Consider the following 12,099-nt stretch of genomic DNA (forward strand, 5'->3'; position numbering starts at 1 on the left):
TGGCGTTAGGAATCAAACAGATGTATTGAAGTAATGATGTATCTCAGGACGGCTGGTATGGGTATTAACATTCTGACTAGTAAATCAGAGAACAGCCTGAAGATGACCTAAGAAGGTCGAAACGTTGTTCTCTGCTTTATTAGTAAAAGTGTTAATACCCATACCAGCCATCCTGAGATACACTATTAGTTTGAGCGGGTTTCTCATCATTACGATATTGATGTAATGTTTATGAAATGGTTTCGTCACAGTGGATTTAACATGTTAACTTTAAGGTTATGATAGTAAACTCCAGTACGAGCATTACTTTGCTAAGTAATAGTTCGTACACACACACAAATGTACAGCACAATTTTTTATGTAAGAATAAATATCACTGATAATTGACGTCTTATCAAGAAACGAATTTTCAACTTTCAAGTTCCCGATGTTCATACTTTCATGTAGAAGGTAGGAAAACATGCACTAAAACTTAACTAACTAACTTGACAACTTTCTCGACAGGTTCTTCATAGAAAAGTGATCCCACAGATATTTGTTATTTGCTTAGTTTTAACCTGAGCTAATGCGGGGCCATAGAACGCTTTCTTCCTATACTTCTATTGAGCTGAAGCGAGGTCACAGAACACCTCACTTCTGTACTCCTAGAGAGCTGATGTAGGGGAATCCATTAAGAAGTCTATCTACGAGATATATGGTTTATATATGGGTTCTCCAAGTACAATACTTCCTGGAAAAAGAGATTCACGGAGTTATTAAAACACTTTTTTATTGCTTACTGGCGTCCTTGGATGGCGTAAGAAACGCATACTAAATAAAAAGTCCACCCCTCGGATTTTTCTTCTCGGTCAAAAAGACTGGGATCGAAACCGGCAATTAATATCGCAGCTCTAACGCTCACTGTTCCTCATTCACAGGAGAGAAGAATAAATCTTATCGCTACTTCATTATTTATCAAGCGCCATGTGTCTGTATGTCTGCCCACCTGTGACGCCAATTTTCGAAATTCCGGGTCTGATATTCATTAAATTTTCAGGTAAAATAATCATTTCACAAAGGATTTTAATGGAGTGGGGGGTGAAATCTGATCTCTTGGATTCTTCGAATCCAATTGTGAGGTAGTTCGGTATATGTGTTAATCCAGACCGACTAAATATATTTCACAGAAACTGCCATTTGAGGAACTCTCTGAGGACACATCTTTTTTTGTTTAACTTGGGACATGATGGTGGGCAACCAAATCACGAGGCCTAGTTAGTTAATGAATAATTATTTGCTCCAAAATTGTTATCAGTGTTATAAGTGTAGCTGTCAATGTGACTGCCAGTTTTATTTCATTCCTTTAAGTCGCACAGTCAATCACAGTTTTGACCATACCTTTTTTATCACACCTTAAATGATTTGATTAAATATTATGATATTTTTGTTAATATACAGCAACAAACCACAGAGTGACACCTGATAGTAACGAACATTAGCTTTAGGATCAGAATCCTACTCTTCAGAACAGACCTATAGTTTACAGAATCAATCAGATTTTTAAAAATATATAGTGGTAGTTTCTTCTCTTTAAAACAGTGTTAATAACTTTCTTTACAGAAGTGCTATAGAATCTAGATTAACAGTTTCTTATCATATCTCGCATGCACTGGATGCAGCAGTATCAAGCATCATTAGTTACTATAATTATTTAAGTTAATATCAAATGATGCTAACCGCTCTTTAATTAGAATAATTTTATAAAATTTAGTAAATTTATGTTTAAAACTTGGCAATGTATAATTTATAATGACCGTCCACCGATACGATCCTTTTGAAAACTTGAGCTAGAAGCTATTAATATAGTTTGCTTAGCTTAACCAGTACTTAGGTATCTATCGGCATGTGTTTTCACCCTGTAGTTTCACTGCTCTAAACCAGCCGTCTTTAATCTAAAGAACAAAGACTAAACACGGTTTACTTTTACTGTTAGATGAAGCTATAGTAAAAATGTTAGACCGATAGCTCACGTGACTTTTCGTTTAGGCAAATATTTCATAGTATTGTGTCTATTTGACTCCGGATTGCCAGTTACAACATCCGGAAATTTAATAAGGAACAACCTGCGCTCAGTATAATAAGTTAAATAGAAAATTTTTAACATATACGTAATACCAATGTATTTCACACATCTCTATAAAAATTGTCTGTGTATCTGTTACTTATACGTTTCCACATTTTTTGATCATTCAGCATCAAACTTGACACAGTGATACAGGATAATATGAGAAAAGTCATGGGGTGGGAGTGGGTGGACCCCTATCGAATTTTGTAAAAAAAAACTACCAATGTTGTGCATCACTCAACATTAAAACAAACTGTGTAAGCACTATTGTTCAAATTATTGACAAAGCATTACTATCTTTTCAGTATTCGTACGTTTATGTATTTTAATGTTTAGTATATTAAGAAAAAATAGGAGCTACCCTTTGTTACAAACGAGTTTTTATTTTACAAGTCCAACCAATGGGTAATTCAGCTATTACTTATATATAGATATAATTAAAATGTCGCATAATGTTCAGAATAGTCAATAAAATAACAATTGAATTGGATAACAGTTAGAACCATTTAAATGTACATAAGGTTCTCACAAAGTTTCTTATCTGTTTTTTGGATTTCAGTTTATCTGTTACATGATTGTTTCTATTTAACAGCAGGATTTTAGATTCAGAATAACCTTAAGTTAGACCTACTAATCATCACTTTGTTTTACTTACACGTAGAGCAATTAAAATTAAAAACTTGTCACTTTCTGTTTAAAACATAAACTTCTATAATTTGGTTTCCATTTACCAGACCCATTTTAAAGACTTCTCTGACCTAAGGATATTCTGCAGGAACCTTCACATATATTAAACTTCTGCTGTCGAACACCACAATCTATACGTGCCCAAAAAATATAAAGAACACGCGCTAATCCAAAGCCCTCTACGATAGGAAATGCTCAATAACAGCAAGTGGTAAGTTCACAATAGAAACTGAACATCATTCACTTCAATGTATCTTAAACATAAAATAATGCAGACCATTATATTCAGAATTCACAACAATGGTGAACTACACGAATGGATCCAATGTAATTTACGACTTCTAAGAACACTGTTACGCACGTTTAAGCAGATCGAACTGGTGTAAAGTGTGATAAAAGTGTCAACACTAAAAAAATCAACATAGAGAATATTTTCTTGCAATGTACATTTTATTCGCATAGGAGTAAGGGTAGCTCTTCCTTCTCGGATTTTGTTTTTAAAGTATTATGTGATTCATAAATACAGTGATGGCTTTGCTTCAATGCATTAAAAACTATTGAGATAACCACTATGACTATAGTTAACTAAATTCATACAAAATCAGAACTGATTTGATGAAAACTTTGTAAGACTTAGAGAAACTATAATTATGTATCTAACTAAAATACATTAAGAAGTAACAACAGTATTTTAAGAACATTAGCAAAAATGATAAATCTTTCATCTGCTCTAAAATCAATTTAGGAATCGCTGGCGTTGATAAAATTTACCTAGGTAGAACCAACGTGGTACAGTATCAATTATTAAATATAGGTTTACAATGTAGCATTGTTTAGTTCAGTACCAATTAATAAATAATTGATATATTTTAAACTTGTATTTATTAATTGGTACTGAACCACAACATGCTATATTTTAAAGTTGTATTTATTAATTGGTACTAAACCATAACAATGTTATATTTTAAACCTGTATTTATCAAAGAATTAAAATAAGTCCCATTAGTGAGGATTTCAGCTTATTTATTTAAATTAATTTCAAGAGGTTTCTTTGTTTATTCTTTATTTCGTTTGACGTTTTCTCTTAACAATTGTTCAAATATTTTTACGTTTCACATCTTATTTTTTTCATCGTAGTTTAACTACCTCAGTTTTAATGAATAGTGTGTAACTTTTTATCAGAATTTTGTTGTTTTTTCATTATTATATTGTTAAAATATCATATTTCTACCTTGATTTACATTTTTATTCTAATTAACAGTGTCGTTTTGAATTAAATTATGGATCATCTATTATTTTATTACAACTTACAGCTTTTACAGTAAGGAAAAATGTCGCACCTGTTCTAATAACATTTTTTTTATTTTAAAAGGCCCGGCATGGCCAGGTGGTTAAGGCACTTGACTAGTAACCTGAGGGTTGCGAGTTCGAATCCCCGTCACACCGAACACACTTGTTCACTCAACCATGGAGGTACTATAATGTGATTGTCAATCCCACTATTCGTTGGTAAAAGAGTAGCTCAAGCGTTGGCGGTGGGTGGTAATGTCTAGCTGCCTTCCCTCTATTCTTACACTGCTAAATTAGGGACGGCTAGGGCAGATAGCCCTCGTGTAGCTTTGCGCGAAATTCAGAAACAAACAAACATTGCTATAAAATGTGTAAGCTGTAATAAGACAATTATCTTATTACAACTTTCACAGTAAGGAAAAATGTCGTACGTGTTCAAAAAACAAATCTTCATTTATGTAAAATGTGTAAGTTGTACAAAATAATTATTTTATAATATTATTATTTATGGTCAGAAAAAGACTTAATTAAAGATTCTGAGATTATTCATATACAAAAGTCTATTATTTAATTTTGTCATCTTTGAATATACAAATGTATAGTATACATATACACGTAGACAAACAGAAAATAGTATCAATTCTTCATTACTGCGTGTAATGTAAAACAGTAAACTCTTCCTGACACACGACAGACTCAATCTTCTTCATAACCGTGTACTAAGTGAGACGAAGATAGCAGTTTTTTTCTTAGACAGTGAAGTCAATCATAATGTCTATATACAATATAAGATTTTTTAGACAGAGAAGTTAGCGATCATATTTGTGTACAATATAAAATGAAGATTCCCGTTGGTTTTAGACAGTGAAGTCAACCATCCTATTTGCATACAATGTAAAACTAAATTCTCCGTTTTTTTAAAAAAAGTAAATAAAGTCAGTTATGAAATCTCAAGACGACTGTTATGGGTATTAAAACTTTAATTACCATAAAGTACATCACAACGTTTCGACCTTCTTAGGTCATCTTCAGGTTAGCAAAAAGACAAGATAATTACACTTCAATGAGCGAGACTTTGAATTAGTTAAAAGTACTTCTAAATCTCAGGAAAGATTGGTGTCTTTAGAGATAAAGAAACAACACTTCATTAGTATTGACTATTTCCAACTTCCAACGTATCATATGATGTGGGCAAAGATTTGTCTAAAGATTTCAAAGGTTTTCGACTGAAGTGACGAATTGGCCATAGAAATGTCTCGTAGCAGTTAATCACAACTTTACTACATTCACCATTCCATCATGGTACACTCTTATACAAAATCCTTATAAGGAATAACGAACACCTTTTACCAGAAGAGAGCCAAAGAGTCCAGTTCGTGTGATAACAGGACCTATATATCTGAAGTTATTATATATTATATTAGGGTATTTCTTTTACTGAGCACATAAATGATACCACCTGGTGATAGCGAAGTTTTTTTCTAAAATTAAATGAAGAAAGTAGACGGTAAGAAGGGATGCGGTTACCACCAAAGTTGTCCACATGCACTTGGCAACAAGTTGGCCAGTAAAGCTAGCAGGATTTAAAATAGGCTGCAGGTCAGTTTGTGAAAATCTGGTCGAGTAGAATGTGCCATAATTTAGCATAGAAAAACCCTTATCGTTAATAGATGGTTCAAAGATATGATCATTAACAGTGGTAAATATGGATACTTCAATGTGCATCACTGATAGACTGAGAAAATGATAGGGAATTTTACACATTAAGTATGTAAAACAACATAAACAGAAATATTCATTGGCTCCAAAAGTGATTATTTGAAGGAACAGCCATAAAGTAAAAGGGATAATCGTGTATGATTAAGCAGTAAAAACCATAATAGTTCCTTGAAGGTCTACCCTCTTGAAGAACTTTGGAATCAGAAAGTTTATATAAGTATATTAGGCTTAAGTCTGGTTTCACAAAGATTAGACTAGAATAAGACAGTAAAACACGTGACTCAGAACCACGCGCATGAAGAATAAGCATCCCAGTATAAAATATTAAGTCATGCACCATAACCAGGGAATAGGAAATAATGCATTTCCTCTAAAGCCACATTTGAAAAGCGGAAATGTTTAAGTGCTACGAAAATAGATTTTGATATGCTCAGAGTGCTTGTTGGCTCGAGCACAACTATTGTCAACTTCTTAAACAGGTAAAATAAATGTAGCAAAAAGTCAGTTTGAAGCATTGCTATCAATAACGGTAGAGTCAACAACCACGAAAGCAGACTTCACATTTTCCCTATTAAATGCTAAAAAAGTGTTTTTTTTATTTTCTCTTTTCTTATTTTCATCTTTTGAAACTCTACTCAAACAAGTGGTTGAGTCTAACAACGTAAAATGCATATTTTTTCTTTATGTTCATTGGCCTTAAGATTTTGGCCAGCAGTGTATCTTCAGTTACTTCAGGCATGTCTAAATTCTGCATGATGTTTGTACAGTGAAGATTAGCAACTATGAACTTTGTACATCGATATAGAACACTAAACTTAGGACATCTGAGGTTCCCCTGCAGTGTGAAGTAATGTGTGCATATACCTTTGCCAACTGTAACAATGGGCGAAAAGTGCTACAAAAGAATATATGAAAAATGCCTTTAGCCAATAATACTGAAAGAAAAATAATCTGTTGAATCTTCGAAAGAACCAAAATTGTTTGTTTGTTTTTTGAATTATCCGCGCGGCTACACGAGACCTATCTGCATTATCTTTCCCTAATTTAGCAGTGTAAGACAAGAAGGAAAACAGCTAGTCATCACCACTTATCACCAACTATTGGGCTACTCTTTTACAACAAATAGTTAAATTAAGCATCACATTATAACGCTCTCATGGCTGAAATAGCTAGCATGTACAGTGCGATGAGGATTCAAACCTACAACCAGCAGACCTTTTTCTAATTTATAGATTATAGGGAGAATATTCCTGGTTCTTTAGAATAGTACATCCATTTTTTTTTCAATTTTATACAGTATAGTACGAGAATAATACAATTACTCTGTCTAATTCTACAGAGCAATGGGGTGACTATTCCTGTTTGTCTAGAATAGTACAGCCACTACGTGGTTATTTGTATTGTTATAAAATCACCAGAAGTATAATAGAAGATGGCACTGCTGTCACGAAGCAACAACATGAGTTGTCTAGTGTTAAAACAAGAACAATAACTTCGCCCCCCGCTAGTACAGCGGTATGTCTCCGTATTTACAACGCCAAAATCAGGGGTTCGATTCCCCTCAATGGGCTGAGCAGATAACCCTTTGTGGCTTTGCTATACGAAAAACACACACACATACACACAAAACAACAACAAAACGGTAATAGATGTAGCACGTTGGTCTGTTGTAGCAAAACCATCTTACATTTTTAACACTACATTCTTAACTTTTCCTTTGGGATTTTCAAAAATTAAAAGAAAACATAAATAATAGAACTTCAACCACTTTAAATTTGTCATATCCATTGTTGACGAACTATGTTGAGTTAACATAGCTCTCCTGTTCCATGAAGACACTACTTTATGTTGAGTTAACATAGCTCTCCTGCATCATGAAGACACCACTTTATGTTAACATAACTCTCCTGTTCCATGAAGACACCACTTCATGTTGAGTTAACATAGCTCTCCTGTACCATGAAGACACCACTTTAAGTTGAGTTAACATAGCTCTCCTGTATCATGAAGACACCACATTATGTTGAGTTAACATAGCTCTTTTGTATCATGAAGACTCCACATTATGTTGAGTTAACATAGCTCTCCTCTACCATGAAGACACCACTTTATGTTGAGTTAACATAATCAGTGATGTCGAGAAACCCACTTGTTGAGAAATTTATACGCAAAAACGGCTCGTTTGGGTTGAGAAAATATTTTACATAGAAGAGCAAACAACGTTTCGACCTTCTTCGGTCATCGTCAGGTTCACAAAGAAAGAGGTAACTGACCGGAAGCTGACCACATGTTTGAAAGGGGTTGTGTAACTGTGTGTCGAAATGTAGAGGGCGGTATTAGATGTTTGAATATATAATTTTATTTATTTTAGTTTATTAATATAGGTATAAAGGCGTTCCTTTATATTGGTTTATTTTGGGTTTAAGTTGTTGTATAAGTAAGGCTTCTTTAATTTTGCGTTTGTTTATGTTTGTTTCTTTATTTAGTATTTGAGTATTTTCTATGGTTATGTTGTGTTTATTTGACTTGCAGTGTTCGAAAACGTGTGAAGGTGACTTTTTATGTTCTTTGAATCTGGTTTCCATTTTTCTACTTGTTTCTCCAATATAGAAGTCGTGGCAGTTATCACATTGTATTTTATAAATAATGTTGGTGTGGTGTTTGTCAGTGTAGTTTTACATAGTATAGACCTCAGTTTTGTGCCTGGTTTTTGAATAAATTTGGTATTAACTGGAATGTCATATTTTGTTACTAATTTTTGCCAAATGTTGGTTATTTGTTTGCTGATGTCAGGAATATATGGTATACAGCAGTATATGGTTTCGTGGTTTTTTGATTCGTGAGCTGTATTTACTTTAGTTGGTTGATTTTGCTTTTTGTCTAGGTGTGTGCGTATAATGTTTTCTACGGTTTGTGGAGGAAACTTATTGATGTTGATGAAGTATTGTTTTATTTTGTCTAATTCATCGTTAATTTTATCTGGTGAGCATAGTTTTATGGCTGTGTTTATTTGGTTTCTTAGTATGTTGAGTTTTTGTTTTGTTTCATGTGCTGAGTCCCAAGGAATGTATAGTCCAGTATGGGTGATTTTTCGGTGGATTTCTGTTTTGAATTGTGTGTTAGTTCTTGTAATTTTGAGGTTAAGAAATGATAGAGAATAGAGGTAGAATATCAAATATGGATCACTGTGTGTCTAATTATCATTTTATTTGTAACTTTATCACAGCTATATCAATAACAAATTGATAAATTATTAAAACGTGTGAGCTGAAAGATAAACTGCTACTTTTTCTTTACTTCAGAGTTGTGTGGTGTAGCTTATATTAATAACTTAAACTGTTAGCATGAGAGATGTTTCACATTGGATGAGCTTCAGCTGTTCAGCAAAGGTCCCTAGCTGTATTTTTAAATATGAGACAGTGACACTGATAGGAGATAACCGAGTCATGGGAAGGAACTATCAGACATGCGCAGTTATGTGTATTATTGTTTTTGTAACTTGTTGAATACTTTTTTCGTTAATTTTTGATAAAACACATTAGAAATGCTTCAGTTGAGAGCCAACACTTTATGTTTTCTTCTTTATAATAAAGTCACGTGTGTATGGTGATAAAGATCTAAGTATCAACACAGCTGTTAGAGGATATCAAAAGGGCCAATAGGTTGTTAAGTGGCTTAATATTCTCGGACCCAGATGACAGGTGAACTCGAGTATTAATTAGTACTTTAGTCTTATCTATGAAACTGGATATTTGAAACTTTTTTTTTCTATATTTATATTGCGAAACTGACACAACAGGCTGTTAGCATAGGCCATACGTATAATTTCCTCGTCAAGGGACTGAAGACATCCTTTAGAGGTCATCCATTTTAATCAGTCGCGCCACTGTTCAGTTGCATGTTGTCTGTCATTCAGTCAGTAGACCTCAAAGTAAAGTTACATAAGTGACTCTTACTGTTGTAATTTGTTTTTTCATGATGTCAGTAAATCGTGTGCATGCCATGAATCACGAGAAGAATTATGCACTCTGTGGGCTATAATACAGCATGACATATGAACTTCAAAAGTAAATATATATATATGTTTGCTACATTTAATTGTGATTTTATTTAGTCTTGAAAGATAACACTTCCGGGAACCCTGCGGAAGTGCATTTAGTGAACTACCATTTTTTTTTTTTTTTTACTGTCGGAGGAACAGTAGATTCTATGATTAGTTTGGCTTAATGCACGTTTCTGTACGCAATTATCTTGGTGCAGAAGACGTAAAGTAGGTTTAATACTGAACATTTACGGTAACTGTCACTTTTAATATGAGTCTTATATACCTGTCTCTTTGACCATCTTTCTATCATCAATTTACCCAGACGAGTAGTGGATATCACAGAAGTACACTAATCTTTCACCAGAAGTGTGATATTATTTCAGTCTGCTCCTTTAAGGCTTTATACTTTTAGATTACACCACTAGGTGACGAAATGTTATGAAGAATGTAAAATTATACAGTTTAATGTGATTGAAGATAGAACTTCACGTCTGGGGTGGGGATTGTGGGTAATTCTCTTAATAACATTTTAATCAGTTATAACCCTGTTTGCTCAAGATCGAATCAAAATAAACTATATAAAAATGTTTTTAGTACTGTTTTTAGTTTACAAATTAATATCTGTACGAATTTATACATTGAAAATAGGACGTACTTGCTCATCATATGAACGAGGTCTTCAGAACACCTACTATACTTTACGTGGCTGATGTTGTCAGAATATTATTACACTTACACTAATTTATGTGTTCACGATATATTCTATTTTCTTGTGTGTAATAGCCAGGTGGTTAGGGTTTTCGACTCGTAATCTGAGGGCCACGGACTCGATTCCCCGTCACAACAAATATGGTTGCCCCTTTCAGCCGTGAGGACGTTATTATGTGATGATCATTCCTACTATTCGTTGACAAAAGTGTAGCCCAAGAGTTGACAGTGAGTGGTGATGACTAGCTGCCTTTCCTTTAGTCTAAATTAGGGACGGCTTGCACAGATAGCTCTCGTGTAACTTTGCGCGAAATTCAAAAACAAACAAACACGGTAGTTTGCACGTAATATATGTCAGGACCATGCACGTGGAAAGTTCCTGTCAATCACCACCAGGTTATGAACTGACACAGCTGTTCGTTATTCGCTAGTATTCAACGTTATTGTAGTGTTTGTTTCAGTTTCAGAGATGACCTCTTTATTATTACTACGTCTTCGGACGAATAATAAAGCACCTGAATTATAAAACAATGGGAAACACGGAAACACACTCATACAAAAGTCCCTGGACATTGACAGAGTTAGATTTGTAGACAACGTAAACATTATATTGTTCTGTCACTTTAAAGCTTCTTTTGTCTGGTTGATCCTGCACCAGGTGGATCTACAGTGGGTTACGTATGTTACATTAAACCGAGGTTGAAGACTCACCATATTCATGTGGCCACATCCAGTAATGTTCAATCTGATCACACTCGCATCTTCACGAAATCACCTTCTATCTTTGCTCACCACAGTTGGATTACGATTTGCTGCAGACCTTTTCCTGAATGATTCTGGTGATTTCGGTTTATCTACTTTCCTTTCTTCTACAATGGTATTAAATAGAAGGGCTATACATTGCTCGGAAATTTTTAAAACCCCAAACTCAGTATATCCTCATGGTCTAATGTGAGGGCATTTTTGGTTGCAATGAATTGATACTTATTTCTCTTAAAAAATATATTTTCCTAAAATGTTCCGTGTAATCATACTACGTACCTAACTCCAAGTAATGTCAAAATATAATTCTTATACATGCCGTTCCACAGGGACTTTATATCAACTGTGCATGCCACGTGACTTCTTGATTTGTTTATTCAAAATAATTTTACTATAATGTACTAAAATCCGCATTTCTCATTGTTATCTTGCCCAGGGACGGTAAACTATTATAAATTATTTATAAATATCTCAAATTTAAATTGCCTCCGATTGACTGTAAAGTGTTTCGCTTTTGTTTTTTTGTGGTTTAATCTTATTTCTTCCTTGCAACAAAAGTATTCAAACTTACAGCAACAGTTTTCACCTTGGATACAAAGTTCAGTTTTGGATTTTCTTTTCACATTCATTTACTTCGTGATATTTCCTAGTGTGTTGTATTGATGAATATTTTAATTCTACGCTTTAAGATATATTCGCCATACTTGGGGAAGATTATGAGTTCAGTTTTAAAACATACTTTACATTAATTTGAGTATTTAATACTGACTTAGAATACGATGAT

This window comes from Tachypleus tridentatus, chromosome 7 (genome assembly GCF_004210375.1).
Source record: "Tachypleus tridentatus isolate NWPU-2018 chromosome 7, ASM421037v1, whole genome shotgun sequence".
In the NCBI taxonomy this organism is placed as follows: domain Eukaryota; kingdom Metazoa; phylum Arthropoda; class Merostomata; order Xiphosura; family Limulidae; genus Tachypleus; species Tachypleus tridentatus.